This window comes from Mustela nivalis, assembly GCF_964662115.1.
Source record: "Mustela nivalis genome assembly, chromosome: 4".
Lineage (NCBI taxonomy): Eukaryota > Metazoa > Chordata > Mammalia > Carnivora > Mustelidae > Mustela > Mustela nivalis.
Window position 1 is genome coordinate 13,405,389 of NC_139023.1, and position 20,141 is coordinate 13,425,529.

At 37.1% G+C, this 20,141-nt stretch overlaps 1 pseudogene across 1 annotated transcript; it reads right to left on the reverse strand.

Annotated features, from left to right (window-relative positions):
• Positions 1-13,046: 13,046 nt before the first annotated feature.
• Positions 13,047-14,569, reverse strand: LOC309863921 (elongation factor 1-alpha 1 pseudogene; annotated as a pseudogene). Its single transcript has one exon. The product of its transcript is annotated as an elongation factor 1-alpha 1 pseudogene (transcript).
• Between the last annotated feature and the right edge of the window lie 5,572 nt (positions 14,570-20,141).

Below are 20,141 nucleotides of genomic sequence, written 5' to 3' on the forward strand. Positions count from 1 at the left end.
CAATGCAACAGGGATGATTATTGCCTAATGTCAGATTCTCTCACCTCAGCTGGGAGGAAGTATACAGTCCTTGCTTATCTAACAGAATATAGTTCTTTAAGCCATATAAACAGAAATTATATAATGAGGCACATTTACTGGGTTAGGCTGGTTGGGTATATCGAATTAAGTATTGGGGTGATAAACTATGGGGGGGTCTCAAAAGGAACAGGGAGATAATTGTACTTGACCCAAAAGTATAAATTTATGCCTTCTCTGATGTTTTTGTGTCTTGTCCTCTTAAAAAAAAGAAATCATCAAAACAACACTTGATGCTTTAGTATCCACGCTTGGGTCCAGATCATCTGTGCAAATGGAACAATAGCTTAGGATCTCCTACTGCAGCTTGAATGCATCTCTGGAGATTGCTTTGAAATATCACTACATACTCAGCATTTGAGAAAGTGAAATTGATCTGAGAAGGATTGCTGCTTCAGTGGTCCATGTTACTCAACACGTTTCCCCAAGTGCCCATCCACTGTCATCACTAATGTTGCATTGTTCGCCAACTGAACACACAGTAGCTCTTTGCTTGGCTTGCCAGTTACAAAGATGATAGATGGGCCAGTGTCCAGACATCCTTTCTCTATGGATGGACTTAAAAATCATGTTCTTATTTAAATTCTGTTTCATTTTATCCTCTTTTTCTTCCTTTCAGCTTCAGCTATCATAAAGCAGCGTAAACATCACACTACCTAAAAAAATTTTTTTTTAAATTATCTAATTCCACTAAAATTTATCCAGAACCTAGTTGTGTCAGACATTGTGTTAAGCACTGGATATGAACAACTAAATAAAATACTCAAGAATCTGATACGTTAGAAGGGACAGATGTAGATATATATATATATATATAAAACTATAATAAGTATATGACCAATGCCACAATAGAGTTGTTTTAATTTTATTTTTATTTTTAAAAAGATTTTATTTATTTATTTGAGAGAGAGAGAGCCACAGAGAGTATGAGTAGAGGGGGAGGAGCAGAAGGATAGGGAAAAGCAGACTCCCTGCTAAGCAGGGAGTCCAGTGTGGGACCCCACCAGGATCCTGGGGTCTTAGCCCAAGCTGAAGGCAGAAGCTTAACTGACTAAGCCACCCAGGCTTCCCAACAAGGTTGTTTTTAAAATGTGCGCACATCCGTGAGTGAAATTAATTTCACTGGGGGGCAGATATAGGGTATATGAGGTGTATGAGAGTATAGGGAGAAACAAGAACATGGTGGTTACATGTGATCTGATATTTAAAAGATGTCATACAGACCAGAAAAAGAAAGATGCCCTGAGAAACACCAGCAGAGGCATGATGCATTCAAGGTGAGTAACTAGGTTTAGATGGGGTGAAAGAAAGGAGTAGGTGATTTAAAGTTAAAAGTTGTGGATAGATAATGTATTTTCTGGTAAGCCATGGTTATGCACGTATGCTGATAAGCCACAGTAAGGTGTTTGTGATTTTCATTGGGAACAGAAATAGATTGTGAAGATAATGACACAATATGACTTGTGACTTACAACTGTGATTTTGGAGACCATGCAGAATAGTATGTAAAGGAATCCTAATCTAATATATAGAAGAGACTTTAATTTAGGAAGCTGCAAGTATAACTTATTAACTCTACATTTTCTGACATGTAGCTGTTATTTTAATTTGTAGTTCCCTGTCCAGGTGATATTGTTAATGTGTTAATGTGTCTAGCTGTATGGGTCTGCCCATGTCCATGTCAGAGGGAATCTGTATATGAGGTGTGATTCCTCTTCTTCTCCACTTTGGAGGATCTTCAGTTATCCTTAATAGCCAGTTCAGGCTTTTAAATAACAACAAAACAATAACCATTAAAAACAAGCTCCCTGCAAATAGGTTTATGATAAATTATCTGAATCTCTAGTGCAGGGTGTGTCTTTCTGTCCTAGGGACACAGACATAAAACTACACTAGAATTGATGAGCCTAACTAATGTTTATTTAATAGAGACATAGGGAGACACCACAAACATACATAGAGAGTGAGAGATAAAGCAGAAAAACACCCAGAGGGAGACACACACACACACACACACACACACACACACACACACACTCCAACACATACACTGGGAACTTAAAAGTGTGGCTCGCTCAGTCCTTGTTTGAAAATAAAAAGGAACAAAGTACATATATATTATAACATGGATGAATCTTGAAAATATTAAGTGAAAGAAGCCAGACAAAAAAGGCCACTTACTGTATGATTCCATTTAAATGAAATGCCCAGAATAGGCAATTCTGTACGGGCAGAAAGATGAGTCATTGTCTGGGGCTAGTGGAAGGGAAAAATGGGAGTGATTGCTTAATGGCTACCATCTTCATTTTGGACTAATGAAGTGCTCTGAACTTAAATCATAGTAATGTTTGTCCAACATTGTGAATATACTGAAAACCACTGAATTAAACTGGCTAAAATGCTGAGTTTTTTGCTACATGAATTTTTTCTTATTAAAAAAAACGAGTCATTCCCCCACACACAAACCTTGTAGAGAGAAAGCCATGAACACAATAGCCACATGCCATACACATGGAAGAAAAAGGTATCTAAATAAAGATATATAGAGAGTTACACAGAGAATGAGAGAGAGAGAGAAATAATCATAGATACAAGGAGAAAAAGAAATGAGGCAGAGAATGGATAGGAATCAGAGTTGAAGTGTGCGTGCAAAAGACTACATTGAAATATGATCAAATCAAGGTAAACAGTAACTCCAATTTAGAAATAAATTACTTAATAGGTAGTATTGACATAACCCAAAAGAAGATTTAGGCTAAAAAAAAAACAAAGAAGATTTAGGCTATATAAAGATGATGTTTTTTAAAGATGACATTTGACTGTAGCAATGATGCAATATGTAAAATGATATTTCAGTCACTTAAACCATTTAATTATAGAATAAGAGAATATATGAAAGAGAATAATTGGAATTTGAGACTTGTGGGAATATCTGTTTTAGTCATAGAGAAGTATTCATCTTTAATATCCATGACATTGCATTACAAGTAAACAATCAGTGTGTGAATACAGTGTGGAAAGGAATAACATTCTTTTGGAATAAATTAAACTAATTTCCTGTATATAATTTTTGGCCTTGATTTTCTTACAGGAGAAAGTAGCTTTATTATCTCAGTTGATTTTATTTTCCTGATAAAGGGCTGTTCTAATATTGTCCTGCCTTGGAGCCCTGCTATTAATTTTAATAAGAATTTAATAAGTGTGAAATCCTGTGGGAATTTGCAGCTGAAAGTTACCAGATGTTCTGTGTGAGGACAATGTGGTTTAGGTGTAACTGAAGGCTGTTGTGCTGTTCTCACCTTTTTGAAAGGGAGTTGAGTGTCCTGCTAATCGACACAGTTTTTACTTAGTTTCCCTCTTTTTGATTCAGATTGCATCTTTTCCTATATTTACGACAGAAACTTTGTATTTGTCCTGAAAATATGTTGTCACTTCACCAATGAGTATTGCAAGAAAAGAAGAAAAGTTTGTCTTATATACTGGGGTTGGAGGAAAATAACAGTTCCCTGTAGTGGTTTGACTTCACCTTATCTTTCCAAGGTTATGCACCTTACTACATCCTTGAAAGAATGCTTCCAGCAAAGTGCCTCCTTATTATGAATGAAGTCCCCTTATTGTTCACGGGAGTGCTGGAAGCCACCTTTTTTTTCAGCTTCACTTCTTTTATTATCCTCTTTTATCTGGCTCACTTTCATCTTATGCTTTCTCTTTGGCTTATAAAATGAGTAAGCTGCACCCAAGGAGAGGTAAAGGCCATGACTCAGACAGTGGCCAATGGAAGCTTCTATAACATCTAAATCTTTTGATGAGGGTGCTGCTATTTTTATAGAAGAGATGAAAGACTGTTTGAAGGACAATACATATATGTCCAATTAGAGATCACTAAAATTAATGTTTGAAAATTTGGCATTTATTGCATTGTAGATTGTATTGATAAGGAGAAATGGGCAAAAACTCAGCCAAAGACTTTCAATGATGAGGGAAAAGGGCTTTGTTTTAGAGGATCTGTTTTAATTCCTGAGGCTGTATGTTAGCCATGATATAACAGAGACATGGAAATGCCCATTGAATAAACAGAAAGAAAATGGTTTTCCCATTGGCATCTAGGGAAGATCAATACCTACTAAATGGTAGCATATGTACAGCAGTTGTGTGGTGGCTACCAAATTATTAACAGCTGCATGTTCCCTTTCAACCTCTTGGATTTTCCGTAGGATAGGACACTGCTGAGCAGTCACTTTTTTACTTTCCCTCTTCACCTTCCTAGTACTTTAGACTTCTGATTCTCCTCCTCATTTCTTAACTATGGTTCTGACTCTTCTTTGGCTGCTTTTCCTTCATCTGACCCTTATATGTGAGTGTTTGAGATCTTGGTTTGGATCTTCTTTTGTGCTATGTTCTCCCTAGTACGATGGTTTCTGTGGCCTCATATATTTATGGTCTCCAGATTTCATGGACAGGCCCACTTACTGTCATGGTTTTAATAGGCACACATGTATTTACAATCTCCAGATTTCCACCTGCAACTCGGATTTCTTCTGAACTGCTTCACCTTATTGAGTATTCCACTGGGATAGCCCACAACCATAGTAAACAGTTTAAGACTGGGCATTTACTTTAAATACAGTTATGTTCAAAATGAAATAATGGATTCAGCTTCCTTTTCTATTTACTCTTTTAGTTTATTTATTTATTTATTTATGTTTTAAAAGATTTTATTTATTCATTTGACAGACAGAGATCAGAAGTAGGCAGAGAGGCAGGCAGAGAGAGAGAGAGAGGAGGAAGCAGGCCCCCTGCTAAGCAGAGAGCCCGATCCCAGGACCCTGGGATCATGACCTGAGCCAAAGGCAGAGGCTATACCCCACTGAGCCACCCAGGCATCCCTATTCTTTTAGTTTATAAGGTATCAAAATATTTCTCCTTTCTTAACCTGAAAACTTGGGAATCATCCTAAATTGCCCATTTTCCCTTTTGCTTAAGATAACTTCAGCATTATGCTGGTTCAGTCCATTTCCCATCTCCTGCCTCTATATCACATGTTCTCATTCATTTTCTTGGGCAAATATCCTATGAATTTATAGCTATATTATTTTAGCACCTTCCTAGTTGCACCCTTTCTGATTAATCTGCCCAGAACCATCCTTAAAAATTGCTGATATGACCATGTCACTCTCAAGTTAAAAATATTTCAATAGGTTTATATAACTTGAAGGCTACAGGCCAGAGTCCTTTGTGTGACATAGAAAATATATAATTTTATGCTATTTATTTATGCAATCTTGTCTTTACCACTTCTCTACCTTGAACCCAGAGGCCCAACCCTAATGAAAGTCTTACAGTTTCTCAAATAGGTTGCCTTTCCTGTTATGCCCTTTCCTTTCCTTTTCTCTTTTTAGATCTGCTTTGAGAGCCTTCTATTATCCATTATTCAAGATCTGGATTGAGCATTATCCTTCTATAACATCTTCCCTGCCTGTCTCTCCCTCCCAGAATATTTTTTCCTTCTTTTACCTGCAGAGTAATTGTTAATTTATGTACTCTTTCTTATACCCCCATTTTATGCTTTTCTAGAGTTCATTAAGGCAGGAATCTTGCCATTTTAATGATGATTATGATGATGATGATGATGATAATAATAATAGTGATAATTGTCCCAACGGAGGATTTTGAGGACTGAGTGACAGGATCTGCTATAATTAGAAATGATCACTCTGGAAGCTGTGTGTGGGTTAGGATGTAAGACAAAAGACTTGCCGTTGTAATAAGGTAGATGAGATGTGATAATGGTTTAAATCAAGGTGGTTTGTAGGAGAGATGAGAGAGAAGTCGTTGATAAGATTCACTGATGGGTAGCTGATAGATAAGTGTTATGGGTATGAAAATAAGATGTCAAGTACTTGGGCCTGATTAAATAGATGGATAGAAGGGTCTCTTATCCTAAAAGACTATAAGATTACTGAATTTTAGGGGAATTAGGAGTTTTGACATGTTCAGTTTCAGATACCTATCAGATATCTAAGTGGAAATGTTGAGTTGGTAGTTAAATATGAATCTGAAATTCTGGATAGAATTCTGGAATGACATAAATTTGAGAGTTAGTTTATTAAAGGTATTTAAAGTCATGAGGCAAGAAGTCATATAGGAATAAAAGTAGATAAAGAAGAAAAGACCAAGGTTTGGAGATGTCAATATTTAGAAGATGTAGACATAAGAAGAATTCGGTAAGAGTCTGGTAAGAAGTGGGCAGTAATTAGATAAGGTACCAAAAGAGCCAAGAGAAAAATGTGTTTTAAGGAGGCAGTGGTCAAATATGTCAAATGCTATTAATAAGCCATAATAAGAACTGAGACTTGATTGTCATAGAATGCATTTGGGAAAATTGAGAAGTATTGGTATGGGAACTCTAAATCAAATATGAAGAAAAAAAATGTATGGAACAGGAAATAATTGGGATCTACTAATAAATCTCAGAATACATGTATATTCATGCATGTTCCTACACCATCAGAGAAATTGGACGCACAAGGTGACATGAGTGAAACTGATGCCCAACCTACAGTCTGTGGGAAAATTGGCCAGCACATTATCTGGAATTTTCTTTAATCAAAAGAACAAAAGCTAGTATTCAGACTGTAATGGTGTAGCTTTTCCCTGAAGCCATATTGAGAGTTTTTATAAAACAATTAATTGTCGAGTGAAAGAAACCGGAAGAAGTTTGTTTGACATGATTAGAAGTGGTAGAGTGGATTTGAGTAACATCTGATATTCACTGGCACTATGTGAACATGCATGCATAATGACATTTTTTAAAAAGGTTAATGCATGTATTATGTAAGCATGGCTTACTTTAAAGCTGTGCAAAATTTCCCCAAAAAATAAAAAAAAAGAAAGTCAGCCTCCATTCTGTCAATACTAAATATAAAAGTTCTAATACAAAACTGTTGCAGTATAAATAAATCACATTTAAATTTTTTTAACTGTGAAGTGTAGAACCATTCTTTTAAGAAAATTAATAATTATTGAGTTTGTTGTTACCAATTTAAAATAATTAAAAATAAGCAACATATTCAAATGGTTTCAAAATTCAAATGAACTAAAGGGGGTAAATTTCTTTTCCATTAATCCTCTCTAACTGCTGAGTTTTTTTTTCCTCCCAAGAGATAGGCCAACATTATTAGTTAAGAAGAGGCATTTTACGTTCATGTTAACAATTATTTGTTGAGTAACTTCTACAAATAAAATTGTGTTAGATGTTGTGATATCAGCCTTAAAGTAGTCTGAAAAAACTCAAATCTGACTCTGAACCATGTGCTACCACTACAGCTCCACTTCTGGGTGGCTCTGAGGGACAGTGAGAACAAGAAATCTCCCTAGGCAGCAGAACTTTAAACCTTGAGAAGAAATAGCTAGAGCACTGTGTCATCAGTGGCTATTGGTTAGACTGGATGGTTAGAAAATGAGAAGGAATACAATTAGAAAATTTAACAAAATGCTAGGGGTTATGCTGATAGATGTCTCTGAAAAGGCAGTGCGAATATTCTCTACAGAGCAACCTCGGCAGAGGAGGAGCGTAATAACAAGATAAACAAGATTGTACATAAGATAAACATAAGATAACATAAGATAAACAAGATTGTACATAAGATTGTACATAAGATAAACAAGATTGTACATAAGATTGTAAATAAGATAAACAAGATGGTACATTCTGTCCCCAGACATTCTTTATCTTGCCCAGTGAGCTTAGAAATTTTCCAGGATATTGAACATTAAAGTTATACATGGCCTTAATAAATGGACTTCCTGTTACCAAGGACAGAGGGCTATAGCCACTGCTGAGTTCCTGATCTATCAAAAACAGAGACTAACACTCAGCCTCCAATATGGCATCTTCCTTATGGTGATTAGCCAGTCAACTGTGGCAGACTGGTTATACTAAATCACTTTCCTTTTTTTTTTTGGTTAAGGATTTTATTTATTTATTTGAGAGATTTTATTTATTTATTTGAATGGGGAGGAGGGGCAGAGGTAGAGGAAGAAGCAGACTCCCCGCTGAACAGGAAGCCTGGCATGGGGCTTGATCTCAGGACCCTGGGATTATGATCCGAGCCAAAGGCAGACACTTAACCCACTGAATCACCCAGGCCCCGGAACCACTTTCCTAATGGAAAGGGCCAGCATAAGTTCTGACTGGAATAGACATTACTCTGGATATGGATATACTTTCTCCTCAATTGTTCCTCCAAAATCATCACACATGGACCTACAGATGATTCAGTCACTGTGATGGTATTCCCCACAGTACTTTTTCTGACTAAGAGACTCATTTTACAGCAAATAAAATGTGACAGTGGGCTTATGATTGTGGAATTTACTGGTTTTAGCATGTTCTCTATCATCCTGACGTATCTGGTTTGATAGATATGTGGAATAGCATTTTGAAGATTCAGTTTTGGTGCTTGCTTTGGCAAGAACTTGCAAGTTAGGATGATGGCCCTGTTGTATATGCTCTAGATCAGCCATCAGTACATGCTACTGTCCTCCCATAGCAAGATTCATGGGTATAGGAGTCAGGATGTAGACATGTGAGTGACTTTTCATTCTATAATTTTCAGTGATTGTCTAATGAAATTTTTCATTCTCTCCCCCTAAATTTGGACTTTGCTGGTTTAGAGATAATAATTCCCAAGAGAGAACTGCTTCCAGCAGGGCACACAGGAATAGTTTCATTAAACTGGAAGTTGAGATTGGGATCATACTTGGGAGCTTCATACTTGGAAATCAGCCGAGAAATAAGGTTACTGAACTGGCTGTGGTGATTAATCCTGACTATCTTTGGGGAAATTGGCTTAGTACTGCCCAACAGCTTAAGGAGGAGTGTCTCCAGAGTTCAGTAGACTCTCTGGGACACTTCTTAATTCTTTCAATTTTTGTCATTAAATTTAATGGAAAAACAATAATCCCATGCAGAAAGGATGACTAATACCCCTGACCCTTTAAGAATATAGATTTGGATCACTTCACTGGCCAATGTGCTTGCTGAGAGGAAAATATAAATGAAATATATATGAAAGTAGACCAGTTATTACCAGTTGTATCAGTTGAGTACCAGTTATCATGCATCCTGTTGGCAAAATGAGGACTGTAATCATGCAAGTATTTCTTTCTTATTTTGGTATGAATGTATTTGTGTATATTTAAACCATTTTTTCTTTGCTTCTTCCATTCCTCTGTATCTAACATAATGTGATAATAATAACTAACCTATATTTGAATTATGGTATTTAATTATAGGGTATCAAATAGAAACATGATTTAGCTAGATGATAAACATCCAAAGATGTTTAGACTGATTTTGCATCTTTTTGGCAGGAGAGGGTTAGCATATTTTTGGTTGTGTAAGGGATAGTGGTTTCATTTGAAGTGAGTAGGTGATTTTGCTATTCTTTTTAAAAAAATTTGCTATTGTTTTTATTTGGAAGTTAAGTGTGGTTGAAGGAGATGTCTATGATGCCAAGTTAACAGAGGGTCACTGTGGTGACCTTGTGATATGTCTCCTTAACTAATCTGGGACTACTTTTCCAGACTTCCTTTCCCTCCATTGTTTCTGGGTTGGGGTTGACCAATTTGTGTGAGATCTGAAATGTGGAAGAGAGGCAGCAGCCAAGATTACACGGTATAGGCTCAGGCATAGTTGTATGACGTGTCTTATTATGGGTCTGCAGGATCACCTCCAGGTCTTGCTAGATGCCCTCCTTTAGCTTTTCCAAATGCTGGGAGAACTTCATACGTAGCTCTCTGGTAAAGTGCACCAGGACTTCTGGAAACTTTTACTACAGAAGTGGGAGGCTGGAGTCTTGGAGGAGGTACATGACCATGGCAGGTTCTGGTGAGAGACAGATGCAGATTTGCTTATCCTTATAGGTTAAAGCTTATCCTTGTAGATTCTAATTTGTCCTTGTCCTTTCCTGATTTGTATTTATCTTCCCTTCTTGACTGCTGGGGCAGTTTACATCAAGCCTAGCAGATGTAAACAGATGGACCCAAAGTAAATAAATCTCTAAATGAATCCTTATATTGCCCATAGAGATTCTGCTACTCTGATGGAACATGATTGATAAATATTACAGTCATAAAGATGCAATGTATATAAAAGTAACTTTAAGATAGTATGTACATTCTAGTATATTGGAAGCATGGGGGAGGGACAGGGCGAGAAGGGGGATACTCAGGGATTAGGAAATACTTCCTGAAGGGAGTGGCATTTTGTTCTTTGAATTTTGAAGAATGGGTGGCATTTGTACTGGCATGATAAAGGAATAAAAATAGAAATGAGAAGGTGGTGATCTACTGTATAATACAATTGCCAGGTATTGGCAGAATGGGAAAAAAGATAGGAACAATTTCTGATGTTTTGAAATTTTTAGTCTCACGGGCTTGGTTCACACTGAAAATGAAATGTACTTTGTCTATTCCAAGTATGTGGTGCATGTTTTGCTCTGAATGTTATTAAATGGCCCTTGAATGACTAGTTGAATCTTGAATACCCTAATATTTCCCCAATATGGATAACTTTTTGCAAGATATCACTAACAAGGTGTAAGGAACAAATCTCTAGGCTTTTGGTCTCCTCCCCTTGGTTCCCATTCTTACTCTTTCGACCAGCTGCTCTCTGCCATCTGTCTGAACTATTCTATGGAAACAGCTGTTGCATAGAACACTAATGCTCTAATTGCCAAATCTCATAGACACATGTTGGTCCTTATTTTGTTTAACATTTCTTTGCCGTTTGACATTGTGGTCATTCCCTTTTAAAAAATTCTCTCAGCCCATAACACTTCTGTCTCCTGGGTTTTCTTTTATTTTTCAGCTTCTTCTTAATTTGTTCTATTTTTTGGTATTTAATATTTGTTTTGTAGGATCTGAATGTGCCAAATATAACCCAATGGTCAGTTTATCATTCCTTTTATCCATCAGTTTGGCAACCAATGGATGATTGATTATTGAGCTAATAAATCATTAAATTACTTTTTTTATTTGTGCCCTGTTATTCAGTTGACTCTCCCTACCTTATATGAACCCCACATGACTTGTTCCTTGCCCACTATGAGAGCCTCCTTTCTTACCTACACTCTATTTTTGTGTTCCTCCATTGTATCCTTCATGAGGCCACCAGGCACATATTTCTAAAAAGCAAATGTGATTATATAATAATTCTTCTTAATCTTCAGAGATCTTAGGATAAAGACTAAACTTCTTAAAATGGTGTTTAAAAAGTAACCCTGTGGATCACTATGTTTGTATCTTTAGGGTAAATACCCAGTAGTGCAATTGTTGGGTCATAGGGTAGTTCTATTTTCAACATTTTGAGGAACCTCCATGCTGTTTTCCAGAGTGGTTACACCAGCCTGCATTCCCACCAACAGTGTAGGAGGGTTCCCCTTTCTCCTCATTCTCACCAGCATCTCTCATTTCTTGACTTGTTAATTTTAGCCAGTCTGACTTGTGTGAGGTGATACAAATGTAGTGATCCGAAGGGGTACGTGAACCCAAATGTTTATAGCAGCAATGTCCACAATAGCCAAACTATGGAAAGAACCTAGATGTCATCAACAGATGAATGGATCAAGAAGATGTGGTATATATACACAATGGAATACTATGCAGCCATCAAAAGAAATGAAATCTTGCCATTTGCGACAACGTGGATGGAACTAGAGGGTATCATGCTTAGCGAAGTAAGTCAAGCGGAGAAAGACAACTATCATATGATCTCCCTGATAAGAGGAAGTGGAGATGCAACGGGGGGGTTAAGGGGGTAGGAGAAGAATAAATGAAACAAGATGGGATTGGGAGGAGACAAACCATAAGTGACTCTTAATCTCACAAAACAAACTGAGGGTTGCCGGGGGGAGGGGGTTTGGGGGAGTGAGGGTGGGGTTATGGATATTGGGGAGGGTGTGTGTTGTGAAGTGTGTAAACCTGGTGATTCACAGACCTGTACCCTGGGGGATAAAAATATATTATATGTTTATAAAAAATAAAAATTTATAAAAAAATAGTAACCCTGCATGATTTGATACCTGACTGCTGTTCAATATTCAAATTCTAATATATTCTCCTACCTCTCCAACCATGTCAAATAACTTAAACTTCCTGAAAGAGTCCATTGTCACCCTATCTCCCTAAAAATGACCTTCTCTCTCTATCTTCTCAGCTTACACCCACTCTTGCTTTAATAATAAGTTCTAGTGTTATTGTTATTATTTTTTTCTCATTAAACATTTGTTTTAATGAGTCTCAAAATTCTGTGACAGACTTTTGGTCAAGTTGTTTCCATTAAGAAGTACTGATTTTAAAAACTAATAACTTAAAACTGCCATACACACACACAATAACAAAATGGTCCACAAAACATTCTCCTTTCCTTCTGAAGGTTTTACAATGGTATCATTAACCAGACTTTTACTATTAAACTTAAATGGCCAATTGACACAAACAGTTCTGAGACCGTTCTTCCACCACTGATTAAGACTGGGGTGGCAAAGGGGGTGCCTAGGTGGCTCAGCCATTAAGCATCTGCCTTCGGCTCAGGTCATGATCCCAGGGTCCTGGGATCGAGCCCCACATCGGGCTCCCTGCTCAGTGGGAAGCCTGCTTCTCTCTCTCCCACTCCCCCTGCTTCTGTTCCCTCTCTCACTGTCTATCAAACAAATAAAATCTTAAAAAAAAAAAAAAGAGTATCACTGCTTTGGTGTTACTATGAAATCTTTGGGGCGCCTGGGTGGCTCAGTGGGTTAAGCCTCTACCTTCAGCTCAGGTCATGATCCCAGGGTCCTGGGATCGAGCCCTGCATCGGGCTCTCTGCTCAGTGGGAAGCCTGCTTCCTCCTCTCTCTCTCTGCCTGCCTCTCTGCCTACTGCCTACTTGTGATCTCTCTCTCTGTCAAATAAATAAATAAAATCTTAAAAAAAAAAAAAAGACTGGGGTGGCAGGTATTGGAGATAAAATTCATTTAGCCTTTGAGCTTTCTGGGCAGACTTGTGACCTTGCCAGCCCCAGCTGCCTTCTTGTCCACTGCTTTGATGACACCCACAGCAACTGTCTGTCTCATGTCACGAACAGCAAAACGGCCCAGAGGAGGAGAGTCAGAGAAGCTCTCAACACACATAGGCTTTCCAGGAACCATATCAACAATGGCAGCATCACCAGATTTCAAGAACTTGGGACCATCTTCCAGCTTTTTTCCAGAACAACAATCTATCTTCTCCTTCAGCTCAGCAAACTTTCAAGTAATGTGAGCTGTGTGACAATCCAGAACAGGTGCATATCCAGCACTAATTTGGCCTGGATGGTTTAGGATAATCACCTGAGCTGTGAAGCCAGCTGCTTCCATGGGTGAGTCATTTTTGCTGTCACCAGCCACATTGCCACGACAAACATCTTTGACAGATATGTTCTTGACATTGAAGCCCACATTGTCCCAAGGAAGAGCCTCACTCAAAGCTTCATGGTGCATTTCAATGGTCTTGACTTCAGTTGTAACATTGACTGGTGCAAAGGTAACCACCATGCCAGGTTTAAGAACACCAGTCTCCACTCGGCCCACAGGGACAGTACCAATTTTGTAGATGTCCTGGAGAGGGAGACGCAAGGGCTTGTCAGTTGGCTGAGTTGGTGGCAGAATGCAATTCAGAGCTTCAAGCAGTGTGGTTCCACTGGCATTCCCATCTTTACAGGTGACTTTCCATCCCTTGAACCAAGGCATGTTAGCACTTGACTCCAGCATGCTATTGCCATTCCAACCAGAATTTGGCACAAATGCTACTGTGTCGGGGTTGTAGCCAATTTTCTTAAGGAGGTGCTGACTTCCTTAACAATTTCCTCATATCTCTTCTGGCTGTAGGGTGGATCAGTGGAATCCATTTTGTTAACACCAACAATTAGTTGTTTTATACCCAGTGTGTAAGCCAGAAGGGCATGCTCATGGGTCTGCCCATTCTTGGAGACACCTGCTTCAAATTCACCAACACCAGCAGCAACAATCAGGACAGCACAGTCAGCCTGGGATGTGCCTGTAATCATGTTTTTAATAAAGTCTCTGTGTCCTGGAGCATCAATGATGGTCACATAATACTTGCTGGTCTCGAATTTCCACAGGGAGATATCAATGGTGATACCATGTTCACGTTCAGCTTTCAGTTTATCCAAGACCCAGGCATACTTGAAGGAGCCTTTTCCCATCTCAGCAGCCTCCTTCTTGAATTTTTCTTTTTTTTTTTTAATTTTTAATTTTTTATTCTTGAATTTTTCAATGGTTCTTTTGTCAGTCCCACCACATTTGTAGATCAGATGACCAGTAGTGGTAGACTTACCTGAATCTACGTGTCCGATGACAACAATGTTGATATGAGTCTTTTCCTTCCCCATTCTGGTTTAGGTTGAGCAGTGGTTTTTATGACACCTGTGTTCTGGCAGCAAACCTGTTGTGAAAGAGTCAAATTGTTATTATTAACTCATTTTTTCATTCAGTTGAAATTGATGGACCAACTTTGATGTACCAGGTAATTATCTCTCTTCTTTATGAAGTCTTCCCATCCAGTTGCCTTTTTTGGGGGGAGGTGTCCATTCCCATTGTTTCTGAATGTCCATTGAATAGCACTGGGAATTCCCTGCTATCCATTAAAATTTGGATTCAAGTCATCTCTGCTGTAATTAAGATTCTATACACAGAAGTATTGCTGTAATTAACTGTACCATAACTTATGGTTTGTCTCTCTTATTATACTGTGAGCTCGTTGATGGCAGGAATTGTATCTTTGTATTTTGTGTGTATGTGTGTTTCCATTGGCTAGTATGATTTCTGTTACTTTTATTACATCTGGACACATTTTTTTTTTTTCTGAATGGAAATGATTTGGAATCAGTAGACCTGATGGAATGACTTGTTTACTCTCTCTGAGCCCGCTCTGTCAAAACAAAATAAGAGAGAAACAATTGCTCAGAATGTTTCATGAGATTTTTGGGAATTTAGATGAGACACTTTAGGATACATTATTTTATAAATTGCAAAGCATTATTGTTTTAGTTCATTCCAAGTTGCAAGGAGTTGGGATGTTCAGATGCCTTCAAAGAATGGAGTCATGGAAAGGGCACAAACTGCAGTTCTGCTCCAGGGCAAAGCTAAGTGCTTCCATTTGTTTGTCTCTGAAAACTCTTTCTCTCCACCTTTCAATGTGTTATGTTTCTAGTGCTGTCACTGCCAGTCATGTCCTCACACTTCTTTTGTGCATTCTGTTTACCTCTGCCGCTCTGACTCCAGCTCTCTCTCTCTCTGCTGGGCCAGCGAACAGGGAGAAGGAAGATTTGCAGACTAGCTCTGCCATCATTATGATTGTTTAGGACTCTCTTTGATGTCTTTCATTGGACATACCTGTTCTTTGACAAGGATTTCTAGTTTACTTTGTAAATCTGTTTCATTTTCTTCTCAGATCCAGTTCTTGCTTTTGTACTGGTACTCTCTGTACTGATTTTTTTTTTTAATTTCATAGTTTCTGCTAGCTCAAAGGTTTAATTTCCTAATTATTGCTTATTTACTGCATGACCTTTTCCTAGCATCACAGACTCTTTTTTATATATTTAACTTCAGTCATGAAAATTGATGTATTCTTTTTAATTTCAAATTCTATAGAATTGGCTAAGCTTTGGACTATATTCCTTTATGCCACATCACCCCATATATCTTCTGGCCAGAGTATCAGTCAAATACCCATCTAAGATCCTATTTGCTGGGATATAGTGTTGGGTCAGATGTAGTTGACATGGCCTTTGACACAGCCTGGTTGGCAACATGATTCACATATTTAGTATGATTACATAAGCCTAGATTTTTTTTTTGTTGTTGTTGAAAGTGATGATTATATATATATATATATATATATATATATATATATATAATCAAAGTGAAGAAAAAATAACTGGCCACTGATTAACTGGCAATTTTCATATATTACTGGTCGGAACAAAATTGGGACAGCTTATCTAGAAATCACGTTTCAAAGTTTATATTTTTATATTTTTATATTTTTATATTTAATGTGTTATGTTTATACATATAAATATAAATTTTTATAATATAAACACAAAATTTATATTTTTATATTTTTATTTCTATTTCTAGAACTCTTTCTTAAGGAAACAAACAGAGATGTTCATGAAACTTTATGGACAAAGACATTTGTTGCTGTGTGATTTATAATAATGAAAAATTAGAAGCAATCATGATTTCAAACTATTCAAAACCATTAGCCAGAATTTTGTCTGTTTTGTCAACTGTTCTATTTTGAGTGTTCAGAACAGTGCCCAGTACATAGGAGATAGTCAATAAATACCTGTTAAATAGATGTATGCTGAATCTTTATTATGGATAATTGGACAATTACTAAAGATGATGCATCTCCAAAATGGTTTTAAACATGTGGAAAAGCATTTCTCATATTATTAGGTGAAAAAGTAGAATCTTTCTCGTTCTAACTCTTTCTCAGAGAACAAAATCTAAGTGTACTTATTCTGTGAGGTAGAATTACAGGTAATCTTTTTCATTATTTTGTTTTTCTTTTTTCTAATTATTAAAATTCTAATTCTTGAAAATTTATTATTATTTATAGCCCAAAATATATAGCATGTTTTCTGATATATTTTTTTTCTGACTTTTGTGATTCATCCTTAGAAAAAGGTAAGAAAAAGGTAAGGTAGAGGAAAGGAAATTCCCTGTGTTAAATTCCTACTGTGTAGTAAGAGTTATTTTATGGTTTTACATACAATTTTCTAGAACCTCACAACTGAATAAAGTAAGAAACATCACAAGCAGTTAATTTACTTGCCCAAGATCACTCACTTAATTACATAGCAGATATTTGAACACAGTTCATTTTAATTCCAGAGCACGTTTTCTTAACCATTAATCCTACCCTGACTCTCTGACCAGCATTCCTTGATTAAACCAAACCCTCCCCTGACTTTTCCCTTCACTGAAACTACATATTAATTTGAGAGTTATATGAATTATTTGGTCATATTCCAATTGCTTTGAGTGACTTGGATTTGTTTCTTAAATAGATAAAGTAGTAAAGGCAGTATTTTATGTTCCTTTCATATTTTCCTAGCACCTAGTATACCTACAAGTACAGTAAACCTTTGGGATTTATAATTATTAATATCGTCAATGAATCTGTAAAAAACAAGAAAAATTAAAAATGTTATGGATAGGCATATGTTTTTTTTTTTGCCTTGTAAAGGCCCATTATTGTCAATATTTTTTTTTATAAACTGCAAATATAGTATCCTAAAAGTTTTAAATATTATTCCTGTCATTTCATATTCATTAAAGACTCAGAATGTCCAATTCTTTCTATTATAGAGAAATGTGAAATCTGCACTGCTTAGCCTACTTTATTCCATAATCAGGACCTGGTTATTTTAACCCTACTTTGTATTTCTCCTACTTTCCTATTTCACACACACTCTGCTCAAGAACAGATGAACTAATATTTCTGGAATGCTCTAAGCCCCCTCCCACCATGTTATTGCTTGCCTTTTTCCTTTGGCCCAGAACAGTCTTGTCAATAATTTCTAAATGTCCATGTGCTATGGTGAGTGCTGTGAAGTGTGTAAACCTGGAAATTCACAGACCTGTACCCCTGGGGATAAAACTACATTATATGTTTATAAAAAATTAAAAATTAAAAAAAATTGGTTTAAATATTGAAAAAAAAAAAAACACAATTTCTAAATGTCCAAATCCTACCTAACTTTCAAGGCCTGTGACTTAATTCAGCTTCTTTTCTGAAGCTTGCTCTGATAACCTTGACTCATACTAATCTTTCCCTCTTGTGAATTCTAATATCATCTATCTTTCATTTCATTTCACCCTTATAATTTTTTTTTTCAATAATCTAAAGTCTCACTTTTATTTATTTATTTTTTTTTTTACTTTTTATTTTTTATAAACATATATTTTTATCCCCAGGGGTACAGGACTGTGAATCCCCAGGTTTACACACTTCACAGCACTCACCAAAGCACATACCCTCCCCAATGTCCATAATCCCACCCCCTTCTCCCAAACCCCCTCCCCCCAGCAACCCTCAGTTTGTTTGGTGAGATTAAGAGTCACTTATGGTTTGTCTCCCTCCCAATCCCATCTTGTTTCATTTATTCTTCTCCTACCCACTTAATCCTCCATGTTGTATCACCACTTCCTCATATCAGGGAGATCATATGATAGTTGTCTTTCTCTGCTTGACTTATTTCGCTAAGCATGATATGCTCTAGTTCCATCCATGTTGTCGCAAATGGCAAGATTTCATTTCTTTTGATGGCTGCATAGTATTCCATTGTGTATATATACCACATCTTCTTGATCCATTCATCTGTGGATGGACATCTAGGTTCTTTCCATAGTTTGGCTATTGTGGACATTGCTGCTATAAACATTCGGGTGCATGTGCCCCTTTGGATCACTACATTTGTATCTTTAGGGTAAATACCCAATAGTGCAATTGCTGGGTCATAGGGCAGTTCTATTTTCAACATTCTGAGGAACCTCCATGCTGTTTTCCAGAGTGGCTGCACCAGCTTGCATTCCCACCAACAGCGTAGGAGGGTTCCCCTTTCTCCACATCCTCGCCAGCATCTGTCATTTCCTGACTTGTTGATTTTAGCCATTCTGACTGGTGTGAGGTGATATCTCATTGTGGTTTTGATTTGTATTTCCCTGATGCCGAGTGATATGGAGCACTTTTTCATGTGTCTGTTGGCCATCTGGATGTCTTCTTTGCAGAAATGTCTGTTCATGTCCTCTGCCCATTTCTTGATTGGATTATTTGTTCTTTGGGTGTTGAGTTTGCTAAGTTCTTTATAGATTCTGGACACTAGTCCTTTATCTGATATGTCGTTTGCAAATATCTTCTCCCATTCTGTCAGTTGTCTTTTGATTTTGTTCACTGTTTCCTTTGCTGTGCAAAAGCTTTTTATCTTGATGAAATCCCAATAGTTCATTTTTTCCCTTGCTTCCCTTGCCTTTTGCGTTGTTCCTAGGAAGATGTTGCTGCGGCAGAGGTCGAAGAGGTTGCTGCCTGTGTTCTCCTCAAGGATTTTGATGGATTCCTTTCGCACATTGAGGTCCTTCATCCATTTTGAGTCTATTTTTGTGTGTGGTGTAAGGAAATGGTCCAATTTCATTTTTCTATATGTGGCTGTCCAATTTTCCCAGCACCATTTATTGAAGAGGCTGTCTTTTTTCCATTGGACATTCTTTCCTGCTTTGTCGAAGATTAGTTGACCATAGATTTGAGGGTCTATTTCTGGGCTCTCTATTCTGTTCCATTGATCTATGTGTCTGTTTTTGTGCCAGTACCATGCTGTCTTGATGATGACAGCTTTGTAATAGAGCTTGAAGTCCGGAATTGTGATGCCACCAACGTTGGCTTTCTTTTTCAATATCCCTTTGGCTATTCGAGGTCTTTTCTGGTTCCATATAAATTTTAGCATTATTTGTTCCATTTCTTTGAAAAAGATGGATGGTACTTTGATAGGAATTGCATTAAATGTGTAGATTGCTTTAGGTAGCATAGACATTTTCACAATATTTATTCTTCCAATCCAGGAGCATGGAACATTTTTCCATTTCTTTGTGTCTTCCTCAATTTCTTTCATGAGTACTTTATAGTTTTCTGAGTATAGATTCTGTGTCTCTTTGGTTAGGTTTATTCCTAGGTATCTTATGGTTTTGGATGCAATTGTAAATGGGATTGACTCCTTAATATCTCTTTCTTCTGTCTTGCTGTTGGTGTAGAGAAATGCAACTGATTTCTGTGCATTGATTTTATATCCTGACACTTTACTGAATTCCTGTATAAGTTCTAGCAGTTTTGGAGTGGAGTCTTTTGGGTTTTCCACATATAGTATCATATCATCTGCGAAGAGTGATAATTTGACTTCTTCTTTGCCAATTTGGATGCCTTTAATTTCCTTTTGTTGTCTGATTGCTGAGGCTAGGA